Source organism: Hyposmocoma kahamanoa, unplaced genomic scaffold (genome assembly GCF_003589595.1).
Source record: "Hyposmocoma kahamanoa isolate Upper Pololo Valley unplaced genomic scaffold, ASM358959v1 168, whole genome shotgun sequence".
Lineage (NCBI taxonomy): Eukaryota > Metazoa > Arthropoda > Insecta > Lepidoptera > Cosmopterigidae > Hyposmocoma > Hyposmocoma kahamanoa.
In genome coordinates this window covers 2,077,658-2,091,272 of record NW_020653608.1, presented here as the reverse complement: position 1 = coordinate 2,091,272, position 13,615 = coordinate 2,077,658, and the positions used below count along the sequence as shown (strand labels likewise).

General features: G+C 36.0%; 1 protein-coding gene and 1 non-coding gene across 11 annotated transcripts in view; one reads left to right on the top strand and one right to left on the bottom strand.

Annotated features, from left to right (window-relative positions):
- Nucleotides 1-13,615, bottom strand: part of LOC113225609 (uncharacterized protein CG43867) — a 472,277-nt gene that overhangs the window by 249,416 nt on the left and 209,246 nt on the right. The window lies entirely within an intron of this gene.
- Nucleotides 11,934-12,005, top strand: Trnam-cau. The gene has a single exon. It is a non-coding gene; the product is annotated as a tRNA-Met (tRNA).

Genomic DNA, 13,615 nt, shown 5'->3' with positions numbered 1-13,615 from the left:
TATGTTTGTCTGACGTATTTTTACACCCATTTACCGCACATTTCGTCATTTTTAGCTAAAATTCTTGAGCTGTTCGCGGTGCAAGTTGACCTTGAGCACTGAAGGCCCGCCCGCTCGTGTAGGCCCATTGGGCGCGCTTCAATTTGCCTTACTTTGCGTGTGCGGGTTAGGTTTCTATGCGTTATTATTCTAAGGCTGTAGGTATGTTTTATGTATGTTTTCAGATATCTCCGTCAATCGTGGACCGATTTTGAAAATTCTTTTTTTGTTTGAAAAAGTGCACTCTCGTGGTGGTCCTATTGTCACCAAGTCAGAATCTGATGAGGGGATCCCATGAAAATCGAAGGAATATCCCGTGTATTCACCAATTTCTCTATCAATTGTGCATCGATATTGGAAATTCCTCTTTTGTTTGAAAGAGTATACTCTCGAGGTGGTCCCTGATGTTGTTCCGGGTTCGTGTTGGTCATCACAAATTACTAATTATTTTTCGCAAATAAAAGTCTTTTTTTTAAATATTAGTTTCACGGCATCGGAATAAATCCATTAAGCCAAATCGTCAATTTTTTTTTTCCTATCTTTTAAATAAAACTTTTTTCTCTCAATGTATTCTTCTAAGTATTTGAAGGTATATGTCTTCAATGGTGGAAAGAATGTATCTTCGTATTCTGTAGTAAAGATGGCAAGAGGCGGGATACGTCTTCTTCTTTATAAATCTTTAGTAGGCCATCTATAAGAAGCAGTCTTTGCACACTGAAGGCAGGGCAATGTAGAAGTAAGTGATCGAGAGTGGCTTCATCAGTATTACAATGTTCACATGTGGAAGAATTTCTAAGTTTTAATCTGTTCAAATGAGCTGCGAATTTTCCATGTCCAAAGCGTAATCTGTTGATGGTTGTTATAAATTTTCATGATGGTGATTTTAAGTTAAAGTACCAGGGTTTCGTGGGAATATTCTTCTGTATTTCAAATAAAAGTCGACTCTTCACTTCACACAATACAATCAACAAATCACCGTTGCTATGACAACCACAAAAGAAAATATAAAATGTACAAAAGAGACCGTAACATTGTCATCAAGAATAGAATCTGACGAGAGGATCCCATGGAAATCAAAAAAATCCGATAAGCAAATTTTTGAGATCGGTTTTTTTTTCAATCATAAAGTTACAATTATAATATTGAAGCTTTTAATTTTTGGGTTTTTAATTTCTTTGTATTTATTTTCTAATTATGTTTTGTTTGTGTTGTAATGATGAGTGAATTCCTTGAAAGTAATTATCATTATAAAGATGTTTTAAAGACATACAATACCGATGACTGTGCGTCTTTAGTTACATATTGCGTGTGACGGGTTTATTGCCAGTACCATCACTTTCACTTCATTTGCCACGTCATTTACAATCATTCGTTGCCCACCAATTCACGCAGACCTCTGATAAGATAAGTACTGTATGTTTTTACCTTTGTGTAAATACTCCAACGTACGGGTTCTTCCAAAACTGGTCTTTACTACAAACTGTCCACTGAAATTTGAACTTCAGTGTTATGCTAAAGTTGATACTAAATTATGACATTTAGTAGGTCTTAGTAAAATGGATTTCAGTGGCCAGTGGTCCAGAAATTCGCGATAATGTTGTTGAATTATGGATCGTTTTCAGATGCGGTATAGTGGGGGGCTTAATTTCTGGGGCTTAGTGGTATCTTCACAGTCCAGTAAGCTTATTATGACCATTAGGACGTGAATGGCGTTTAGTTATGCATGTCCAGTACAGGGTTTGAATTGTGAATTCAAATTACGTTTAATTGTTCCTCTATTCAGTTTGCAGAAGTAGCCTACTGGGAAAATAGACGCTTTTCTATTGAGCGTGGATTTTCATTTCTGATGTTTGATAGCAAGTTCCTACATTGGGCCAGCGTGGCAGACTATGGCTTAAAACCTCTCCATAGAAGAGATCCGTGCTCAGAAGTGGGATGTACACTAGGATGTTCTCTACACCAGGGAAACCATGAATAGCGGGTGCCCTGGACACACACATCAACAACCATACACAAAAAAGTGCAATCGAATAGACAATCTCCTTTTTTCCTCCTTTTTTGAAGTCGGTGAACAAGTCAAGAGTTTGATAAGACAAAAAATGATTAAATATTCTTTAGCAGTTTCGGTGAGTTTATTGACAACTAAGCCAAACATATCACCAAACATGGCAACATTATTTTTCTAAGTGACATCAGTTCGGTATCTCTAATTAAAATTCGTCTACACGTATGAATTTTACGACCACTTTTAAATATTTATATCTTTTTCAAAGTGAAACGTACTCGTATATGTTGGGCGTAGCTTTACAAAAACGATATCTACATTAAAAAAAGAGGGAATTCATGAATATCGTATTTTACGAGTACAAAACCCCCGAACAGGCAGCGCCCAAATGCTCAACTGCAAACGGTTAACCGTGAATTTACATAACTCTCAATTACATTTGGATTTTTAACTGTGGAGCCACGTGCGGGAAATAGAAAAAAAAAGTTTTTTTTAACCGCCGACGACGTGGTAGAGGCGAAATAAAATTTTATGATTTTAACATTTCTTACGTTCTGAGCAGCGTGTAAATGATTGGGCATGATTTTGTGAATGCTAATGCTTTTCGACCATTTCATAACGAGATTAAGTTCAGAAAACATTATTGGGAATGTGAAAGCTGAACATTTATGAACCTGCCGCTACGCATTAACGTTGCGATGACAACAATGTGTCGATAGGTCGCCTTCGCTTGCCCGCCGAAGACGGCAACTTACCCAGTATAAAAAAAACCAATGTCCTCTTGTAATAAACTTAAGTACTATGTCTTAAAACAATGCAGTAATGCAAAAGACACTCTTATTACATTGTTAAGAGTATCTCATCAATTTAAGGATTGGTTTAAGACTTAAATAAAAATAAACTTGCTATTCTTGTAGTCGTCTTCACAAAGTCACAAATTCATTTAAGTACCAATATATACAAATATCAATATCTAGTATATTTTTTGATAAGAGTCGTGCTTTTGATTTCGTATCTCATGATTTGCTTCTTCAAAAGCTAGAAAATCATGGAATTAGAGGATTAGCACTTGACTGGTTAGTCTCTTACTATCTAACAGGAGTCAAGCAGTAGAAATTAAAAGTCTAGATAGAAAATTTCACGTGGTTTCGAATAAATCACTTTATCGTGTAAATGCATGCGGCGTGCCTCAAGGTAGCACACTTAGACCAGTATAATTTCTACTCTATATCAATGACTTGCCTGACGTAACCCAGCACAGATGCGTATTATTTGCAGATGATATATCTATAACGATACCATGGAAAGACAATGTAGTAAATTACGAATCTGATATAAATAACACAATTACATTAGTGGTTAATTGGTTCAACAACAATAATTTGATTTAATTTGAGTCGACAAGATGTAATCACTGTCGGGCGACTTGGTCAACTTCGGCAAGCGACTGTCAGTCAAACATGTTTCATTGTGTCCGCGCGTGCTGGAGGACATACCTATCTATCCCATCAGTTTGGTGAACGTTTTGAACAATTTCTCGTGTTCTGTGCGTAAACTGGTATTTATAATGACGAAGGTGACTTCGGCGAAGGTGGCAGTCCAAACAGCGCATCGAATGCACCGCTTTTTAACTGACTTAAAAAAAAGAGGAGTATTTTTTGTACGTATGTTACGCGATAAGTTCTGCATTTGTGAACCGATTTTGGTGATTATTTTTTTGTCGCAAAAAAGGTTACCTCGATAATGGTTCCGTTTAAATTTGAAGAAAATATTCCACCTCTAAGGGTAGCAAAGGGATGGGGAATATAACTTGGCAAACAGATGTTATACCACGAACTTTTGAGGTCGGTTTTCTTAGTACTTTGCGCTGAGATTATGTCAGCTGAATTCCATGCCGAAGAGGCGACAATCGACTTCAACATCGAGCAACCGACCCTATGTAAACACACCATAATGTTAAATGCCACACATAAACATTATTGCGTTCCTGTTTTGAGGAGGAAGGGTACTGGTGCAACTAATTACTGGCACATCGGGCTTGTCAACATTTTGTCTCATGATGGCGTGCTTAGTGCCAGCGCGCCTCATGTTTTTTGTAATTTATTGTTAGCTATGAATGGGATGGCAACTGTTGTTACGAGCAAGTGTGTTGTTTATGGTGTGATTATACAAAAACTTAAAAAACATAATATTAACCTTAGAGCAAAGTCCAAACTCACAGTACCACGACTTCGTTCAACCAAGGTAAAAGACTCTTTTATGTGGAACTGTATACATTTTTACAATAAGATTCCGGAGCATATATTAAGGTTATCATTTCCTAAGTTTAAAATCCACACAAATTTGATTTAATACTGTATTTATTCTATAGCATTTAAGTTTGTTTGAAAAGAGCAATCCTTAGAGATTCTTGCTCGTTCTTCTCAGGGAGGTCAACGTAGTGAACGAGGAGTAGCTTAAATGTGACGTTTTCAAGTGTAAATTTATTTTACCTATGGAATTAATGATTCTTTAACTTTGACTTTGATGAACCTCCAATTGATTGTTGTGTTTGATGTCGAAATCAGTATTAAAAATTTTAAAAATACAGTATTTTGTTTTCGGCAATGCACAACGTTTCATATTTCACGTTGAACGTGACAGTTACCTTCTAATTTAGGGCGTTAGTTGGGTGTATTTAGATAACCAAATCCGTTTACAAGCATGTCTTGAAGCCACTGTGGTACACCTGTACCAAACAGACGCAGTGTCCCAACACGAGGGTAAACAATTAATATGCAAATGCGTTTAATTCCCTGCGTTGTATCTAGGTACACATTGCCTATATAAGGCGTTTTCACACACATACATACAATAACTTTAGCATGCACTGACTTTTTAACCGATTTCAAAAAAGGAGGTGGTCACAATTCGACTGTATTTTCTTTTTTTTGTATGTATGTTACGCGATAAGTCGATACGGCATTTGTGAACCGATTTTGATGATTCGTTTTGTTGGAAACAGGGTACCTAAGTATTAATTTGAAGTATATAAATTTGAAGAAAATATTCCACCTCTAAGGGTGGCAAAGCAGGGGATGAATTCAATTTCGTGCTTTTTTCGGTAACCGATTTCAATGAAACTTGGCAAATAGATGCCATTCCACGAATTTTTGAGGTCTTTTTTTTATTAAAAATTATAATTATATTTAATACGCACTTATTCGAAATTTAAATCACCAATCTATTTTAAAAATTAATTCTAACGGAATTCAGATGTACGAAATTCAAAACTTTCATCCAATCAACTTCTTAGCGTCATAGGCGTTTTAAGCGCCATCTATTACGCGTTTTGTCACTAATGGTGGCGTCGTATTACATTCTTGATTGTTTTTTGCTTCTTAACAGGTGACCGTACAGTGTCCGCGTCGAACGCGTCGACAGAGGCAAGTTGAATTTTAGATTTTCTTGTAACTTCGCACACAAAACTTCGGAAGGTGTCCAAGTCCAAATAGGATTTCTGGAAATACCTACATATAGATGTCGTCAGTGCATTCCATTCCTTTGTCATACGTATTTGGATGGAGGTAGCAAAATGCTTCGTACGAATCGGTGGTATATCCGACAGAGGAACGGTGAGATTGAAATTAAATTTCACCTTGTATAAATAACCCAAGTTTAAAATCAAAGTTACCTTACGAATGGCGTTCCAAACCAATACAAAAATATGTGCCAGGTATTTCAAAGTGAAGTTATTCCACAGTTGTCAGCAGCAAGAATATATGAGCGAAAGCATAAATCAGCGAAACCGTATTTGATCGCGAGCCACGATAAAACAGCAATTTGGAATGCACAAAATGTTGCAATCGCTGCATCGTTAGTCGTAAAACTGTATTTTATGCGATATGTATGACTAAAAATAAATGCAATGCAAAGTTACAAATACTGTCACTTTGTACCATCAACACATTTCACGTCTTATCACTCCGCAAATTCGGTACGGGCGGTGGTGCGTTCAAGGTTTGCGAGTACAATGCATGCAAGAATGCCCCGCTGAACGCACCACCACCGTTACGAATTGGCGGTCTAAGGGTGGATTCACAATGCACAAATTCTGGCAATATACTGACGCAATTTATCGCGTTGCGCGGTGTGAACTTGAGTTGACGAATCAGGAGCTAAAGTTGCAGCCCGAATTTGTACATTGCAGCTTTGCTTGATGCAGAATTGTATTTTTTAGTAACAATGAAGAATATGTTATTCATTCATAAATAGGAAATGGTGAATATCAAAACAGATTTTATAGGCTTTGTAAAGCCTATAAAACAGCGAGTAAACCAATTTTAAATTGAACAATGCCTCTGAAATAGAACAATGCACCATGTCTATACAAGTTTCTATTTCAGAGCATCACACCAAACTATTCTCCCTCCACACCGTTCGCCGTACTACATAACTAAAGCAAATCCATTCAATACATTGATATACATGGTGTTCAGATACGTGGAGTGTGAGTCATAACTCAGAGGCAGCATTGTAATTAGCGTTGGGTGATAAACGCCATGTAGAGGGCTTGGTTAAAACCTGAAACCTTATAGATAGGTCGGCATGCATTGTACTGTAAAGAAATCGACTGTCCATGAACTTAATCTTCAAAGTCAAATAATAATTTAATTTCATAGGTAATATAGTAGTTTATGTGACTGTTGCATAATGAAAGGTATCAAAATTAGAGTGTGTGTTTATGAAACGAGAAGACAGGCAAGTTTCATAAAAACATCACACGAGTGTTTTAATGCCTAATTATGTGCAGTTACATAAACTGCTTTATCTATACACATATTATAACATGTGTATAGCTCTCTATGATGTGTTCAGGAACCGCATGCTACGACTGGCGAAATGGCGGCAAATAAAAACTTTTCTCATTCAAATCACACAACCGTAGTTTTTATTTAATTCATAGACAAACTAGAATCGGCCCTAACTATCATATCGTTCGATATCAAGTAACGTGTGAAATTGTCAAAATTGTTTGCTATTGACTTTTCATTTCGAATAAAACTTTATCTCAACTGATATTAGAATTATCCTTCGAATCAAATTGTTTTATTTTTCAGAGATGTTCCAAATTTGAATGTAATAATAAAATCGAATTAACATTTTCACAGATAAGAAATTTGTTCTAACAAAACAGTTCATCTGCTGGTCGTAATTTGAGCTTTTTGAAGACATTGTAGAGGGTTTATTACTTAGAATAATAACGCATAGAATGATAGTTTCATATCAAACGAACTGTGAGGCAAAAATCAAATTCATGTAGGCTAGTTTCAGTAGTAGGTTAATTTTCGGTTTTAGTGAATATTAATATAAAAATAAATAAAGTTGAAACGCGTTACTTCCTTGTGGAATGTGATGTTAGTATCTATTTTATGTTTGTCTGACGTATTTTTACACCCATTTACCGCACATTTCGTCATTTTTAGCTAAAATTCTTGAGCTGTTCGCGGTGCAAGTTGGTCTTGAGCACTAAGGCCCGCCCGCTCGTGTAGGTCCTTTTGGCACGCTTAAATTTGCCTCACTTAGCGTGTGCGGACTAGGTTTCTATGCGTTATTATTCTAAGGTTTATTATATGTGTGTAAATAAAATAAATTTATACTTAAAAACGTTACTTTTAAGCCGTTGCTGGGTGGATATTTAAATTTGTTCTTGAGTGTTTTATATTTTAAGATTTTTAACCAACTAAAAAAGGGAGGGAGGGTTCACAATTTTACTGAATATTTTTGTGTATGGTACGCGATTACTCCGACATTTGAGAACCGATTTCGATGATTCTTTTTTTTTTTGTGAAAAAAGTGATTCAAAATGTATGAAAGTATTCTACCTCTAAGGGTGGCAAAGTAGGGGATGCATTCGATTTATTGAATTTCACCCATTTCCCTTTAACTTTCAATAAAACTTGGCAAATAGAAGTAATTCCACAAACTGTTAAGGTCTTTTTTTTTTAATAAAAAAAGTTATAATTATTGGCAAATAAACGTTCTGCGATCTTATTTACCGTAATAATTAACTATAATTGTGACAATAACAAACCGTAGCACATTAACTACAACACAATAGGATATTGTGGTTCCTATACCGGGAGCACAGGAGTATGATAGAGAATGCATGCGGTTACATTATTGCGTCTTGGCATGCACTATTCGCTGCAAGGTAACAATGTGTACAATGGTTCCATGGTATAGACTCACGCAATAAATCGTGCGCGGACAAAATATATTTTTGGCTACATACATCTTTTCCAAACAATAGTCCATATTGCTGTTTTAAGGGGAAATGTCGTCGAAATTAAAAGTATTTTTGCCCTGCAGAAGCACGCTGTTACGGCAATTTTTAAACTAGGCCCCAGAGTGTCTCTAAAAGATAAGGTTAAAGATATTAACATTGTTGTACAAGAAGAAAGAACAAGAGTTTTTATAAGAAACAGTATTATTACGCTATACAGTAGATAAATTCACTTGCCTTCAATAAACTTATGAAATTATGAATAAAATTGTTCAAACAAACGAGCTTGAAAAATGTACGTGCGCCATCAATTTTTTCCCTCTATCTCGTTGTTCAAGCTCCGGCGGAAATACAATATCGTTTTAGGCTTCTTTATATCTTTAATTTTCAAAACGCAAATACCAGATAATAACGAAAGTTTAAAACTATAACACCTGACAATAGAGAAAAGTTACACATAGGAAATGAAATTATTTTTCCGGATTTAAATCGCGTATATTTGTTTTTTCAAACAAACCAACGTTTCGGGCCATTATAGAACCCATAGTCACAGTTGACTGAGGTGGTTAAGTCATCAAACTACCCTATTTTTTCACTATAATTACAAAAGTTATTAACTATCACCTTATTCTTAAGTTTACAAAGAACATTCCAATTTACGTTACATATGAGTCACAAATTATTTTAACAATATGAATTTTTATTAAGTTAAATTTATTGTTAATATAATTGGGAATTAGAATAAATCTAAACACATTAATCAGTACTGCAGTCTTAGATCTGTTTGGGATTTTTCACTAGAGGAAATACTGGATCCCTAACTGGTGGTACGGAGAAACCATCTTCCCTATTGAAATAAGGATGTTTTTATGGCTTCTCGCAGCATCCCGGGTAGATAACGGACTTCTTTGCAAGGACCTGGGGTTTGTCAAACTTCATTGAATGTGTAGGTTTATCCAAGACATGCTCGCGAACTGCAGACTTGTTTACGCGACGGTTTTTGACATCAGCTATATGGTCTTTAACGCGGGTACAAATACAAATACTTCGCTTCGCTTGTCCAATAACGACTGACAAACAAAATAGGTTCAAATAGTATAAACACATATGAACATAATAATACGAGGAGAAAAATAAACTAGCTTTACAATAATCTACAAAAACACAAATTAATTTAAGCTTCAACGCTTCCATGATGTTCAAAATGGATAAAAAAACAGGAAAGTTCATATAACCTCCTACATTTGTATATGTGCAGGGAAAAGTTCTTTGAACTCGGTTTTTATTTGGATTCCAATACTTTTGCCAGGCTAGCAATTACCAAAAAAGAATCGGACCCGTTTATAACTTTCACGATTCTTATTAAGCGAACGACAGCCGGCGGTTAAAAAGCAATTTTCATCGTCAATTTGAGAACAATTTTTTAATTTATCTTTAAAATACGGTGTATAGTCGAATTTCAATCTATTTGAAACCAAGAAATTTCTTTGAGTTTTCTAATTTAACAGAAACAGTCAGGGAAAATGTCACAATTTTAATTATGAGGGTAAAACAATTCCAAATTATCTTGGTCCACAGCATCAACGACCCTTCAGGTATCGAGACATTAAAGATTATGTTTATAGGGAAACCGAAACTGAGAACTGCGCTTCTTGAGGCAGAAAATTAAAACAAAGATGTTATGCAGTAGCCCAGTGGCAGAAGGGTTGTTTTTCAGTCGTGATCTCGACTGTCCGAATCCCTGTAGCGGCCTGTACCTATGATTTTAAAGTTAAGTTGTGTACATTTGTAAGTTCACCAATATCTATTGCTTGAAGGAAATCCTGCATGTGACAGAATAATCACAACCCCTACAAATATCGATGTAGGTATAACATTATAAAAAGACGAAGAACCCTTGGAAAAGTTTCACACGTAGGAGCAAATCACTTTTTTCACCTATAATTTTAATGATGTCATGATTGACAGGATTAACGAACTCCGAGACCTTGGTGTCCTGCTCGATTCCAAAGTGTCCATGTCTGGGCATGTGGATGCGATTGCTGGCAGGACGTACCGTAATATACAGGCTGTAAATTTGAGACGGGGCAGTAAGGCCGGCTACCTTAATCGTTGTAGTTAAAGGAAAACGGTTCTAGAAGACTATCCATGAATTTTGAAGATATATTGATTGGCATTCACTGATTTACAAAAAATGGTACAGTCAGCAAGATAAAAGGCAATTTATGTGAAACTTTTTTTTCATGTCATTCGATCCGGTCTCTGATAAGCATCAATAGTCTCTATGGGACCAACTGTGGTAAGAGTACTCGAAATGTCAGAAATCGCAAAAAAACTTTTTACCATTCATTTTGTAACGACATATCTAGTCATCAGTTATTCTAGGTAGTTAAGGAAATTAACAAATTGTATACGTATCGATTCGCTCCCTTCCGCAAAGAGCAAGTAGCAGCTGAAATTTTACTCGACTTCATTTGTTTCCACTGTTGAGAACATTTTGATTAAAAATCGTATTAAAAGTGACAATTCTCTATTAACAAAACAAAACAAAGCTGTTTGAAATTAAAAAAATAATGTTGTGATTACAATTTGGTTTTATTTCATTCTTATTTGTACACTAATTTATTAGTTTCCTTAACTACCTAGAATAATTGATTACTAAATATGTCTAATATTAATTATTTTTTGGCTTACAAATGATGACTTTATTGACAATGTGTTATAGGCTGTTGTGTTATAGGTTTTTAAGCTTTAGTGTTTATTAGACTGACATTGCATTTTTACGTTTTGGAACATTATATGTTCAAATTATGTGGTAGGAAGAATACCGGTTAACTAATCTGCAATTTACTAGTATTCTCTATTCCACAAAAGGATACACCAAACACGATTTCATGCAGTCCGTTGAACGCAAGAAATTTGGCCCCTACATCCTCGAACGGACATCAATCATCTTTTCAATAAACCACCAACTCACTGAGCTCATATTTCCGACATCCTTTCTCATTCGGTTGGTTTCGAAAATCTGTACACGTCACTGCGCTAAAGTAACACTTTTTCTGTCGGTCGGGTAATGCGAAAAATGTGTTACGGTCCAGCATTCATAATAAATCACGACCTGCAGAATGCAGGGGTGTGTAATTCATTTCAATTTGATTGAGGCGTTGCAATTCTTTGCAACATAATTTACCTTTACCCACATAAATTTAATAAGCGTTAAAAACCTGTAATGATGTTGATTCTTTTTAACCTATTTAAAAAAATGAGGAAGTCCACAATTCGACTGTATTTTTTTTATTTTACGGCATTTGTGAACCGATTTTGATGATTCTTTTTTTGTTGGAAAGAGGCTACCTTAGCATTGGTCCCATTTAAATTTGAAGAAGATCCCCCTCTTTCAACCGACACGACGACGACAAAATGCTTCATAAAATCGGTCGCTAGTGGCGCTTTACAATATATGACTGCTGTTTTCTTATCAAACAAGCAATTCATCTACACAATGCAATAATTATATATTTATAACGTCAAGGAAGATGACAAATGTAACGTTAACGTCATATAGTGGCAATAATGCATCGGCGCTGACTGCAATAGAACGATATTTTCGTCGCTCTATTCAAGAGCAGAGTGGCGCAGTGGAAGCGTGCTGGGCCCATAACCCAGAGGTCCGTGGATCGAAACCACGCTCTGCTATTAGATACTGATAATACATTGTATTTTGTTGTTTTTTTTCGTTACAATATCTTATTTTTATTAAGCGACTTTAAAAAAAGAGAAAGATCTCAATTCGACTGTATTTTTTTCGAACCGATTTTGATGATTTTGTTAGAAAGAGTAGACCTTAGTATTGGTCTCATTTAAGTTTAGTAAAGACAAAATTCCACCTCTAAGGGTGGTAAACTTGGGGTGGATCCAGTTTCAAGCGCTTTCCGGTTTGTTATGTATAAGCAAAGTTTAAAGTCGGTTCCTTTTTTCTAATAAAAATTAATTATGGTTATATTAATATGAATACCAAACAAATGGCAAAATATTAGCCGTGATTATGAGACCTATAAAAAGGGCGAACGGTTGATTTGTTAGAAAATTTTTAGGAAGCGCGTTTTCACACTGTATAGTAATCAGAGCATGTCCTCAATTATACTATATGATTCTTCCAAAGCGATTGATTCAACACTTCACTGTTATGCGCAATCAACCAATGCCATTTGAGATTCTATAGACTCTTAACTATCCCATCTCTCTATCAAACACAAACATACGTAAAAATTGCAATTAAAATTCTAAAATATTCAAGCACAATGCAACACAAAAATTCCAAATTATAAACAACCCACATCCGTGAAGAAGGCATTGTGAACGTTATTGACAAAATGTCGATAACAATGGTAAATAAACCAAAAGAAATATCACCGATTGGTTGTAGAAACGGTCCTAGTTATTAAGATACTACGGGTCGGAGATGGACGCTATAGAATCAGAACCCGTAGTGTCTCTCACTTACCAGCAGCTGTAGAGCGTGTTGTAAACGAGTTTGTCCAGGGAAGTACTGCCACCTTACCTATTATAAAGGGTTGTTGTATTGTTATGAGAATTTTTTGTACGTAATTGCTCTTGAGGTTTTTTTTTATAATGTCAAGTGACGGACCGAACAGTTACTGCGCCCGTCGCCCTGAGACATAAGTTGACAAGTCCGAAGTGCCTGTAATTTCACCAGCACCGTTACCCTTTTGTATCGGAACGCAGTAATGCTGATATTACTGCTTGGCGGCAGAAGTAGGTAAAATGGCAGTACTTCCCAGGACGAACTCTTTCACAAGCGGCTCTACGCTACTAATGCGCACATACAGCACCGTCCCTATTTTGAAGAGACCCGTGCCCAGTAGTGGGATGTATAAATGGGTTAATGATGATAGCAGACTATGCATTAGCCGCGCATATCCTACAACAAGGCCACTGCGTTGCCGAATACAGGGCGAAATACCTTATGTCGTGTCGATTTATGACTGCAGATATCGCTCGTCGAAATTTTCAGCAGACCGAAGAGGAGATTGAGGTTCTTTGAGGAGCTCGGGTGGCACGAGTAGAATAGGAACCGTTGCGGACGCCAGCAATTTATAATTAACATATTCGTACGTACCAACTGAACTAAACAACTCAATATAGAACTGGGAATCGAATTGAGAAACACAATTTTACGTCTGATTTATTCGGTAATATTTGTGAAAAGGCCCAAAGTTCAAGTTATCACGAATCTGTCACAAACATTCTTGGAAAAGGAAATTTATTATTTCAGTGTAATATGA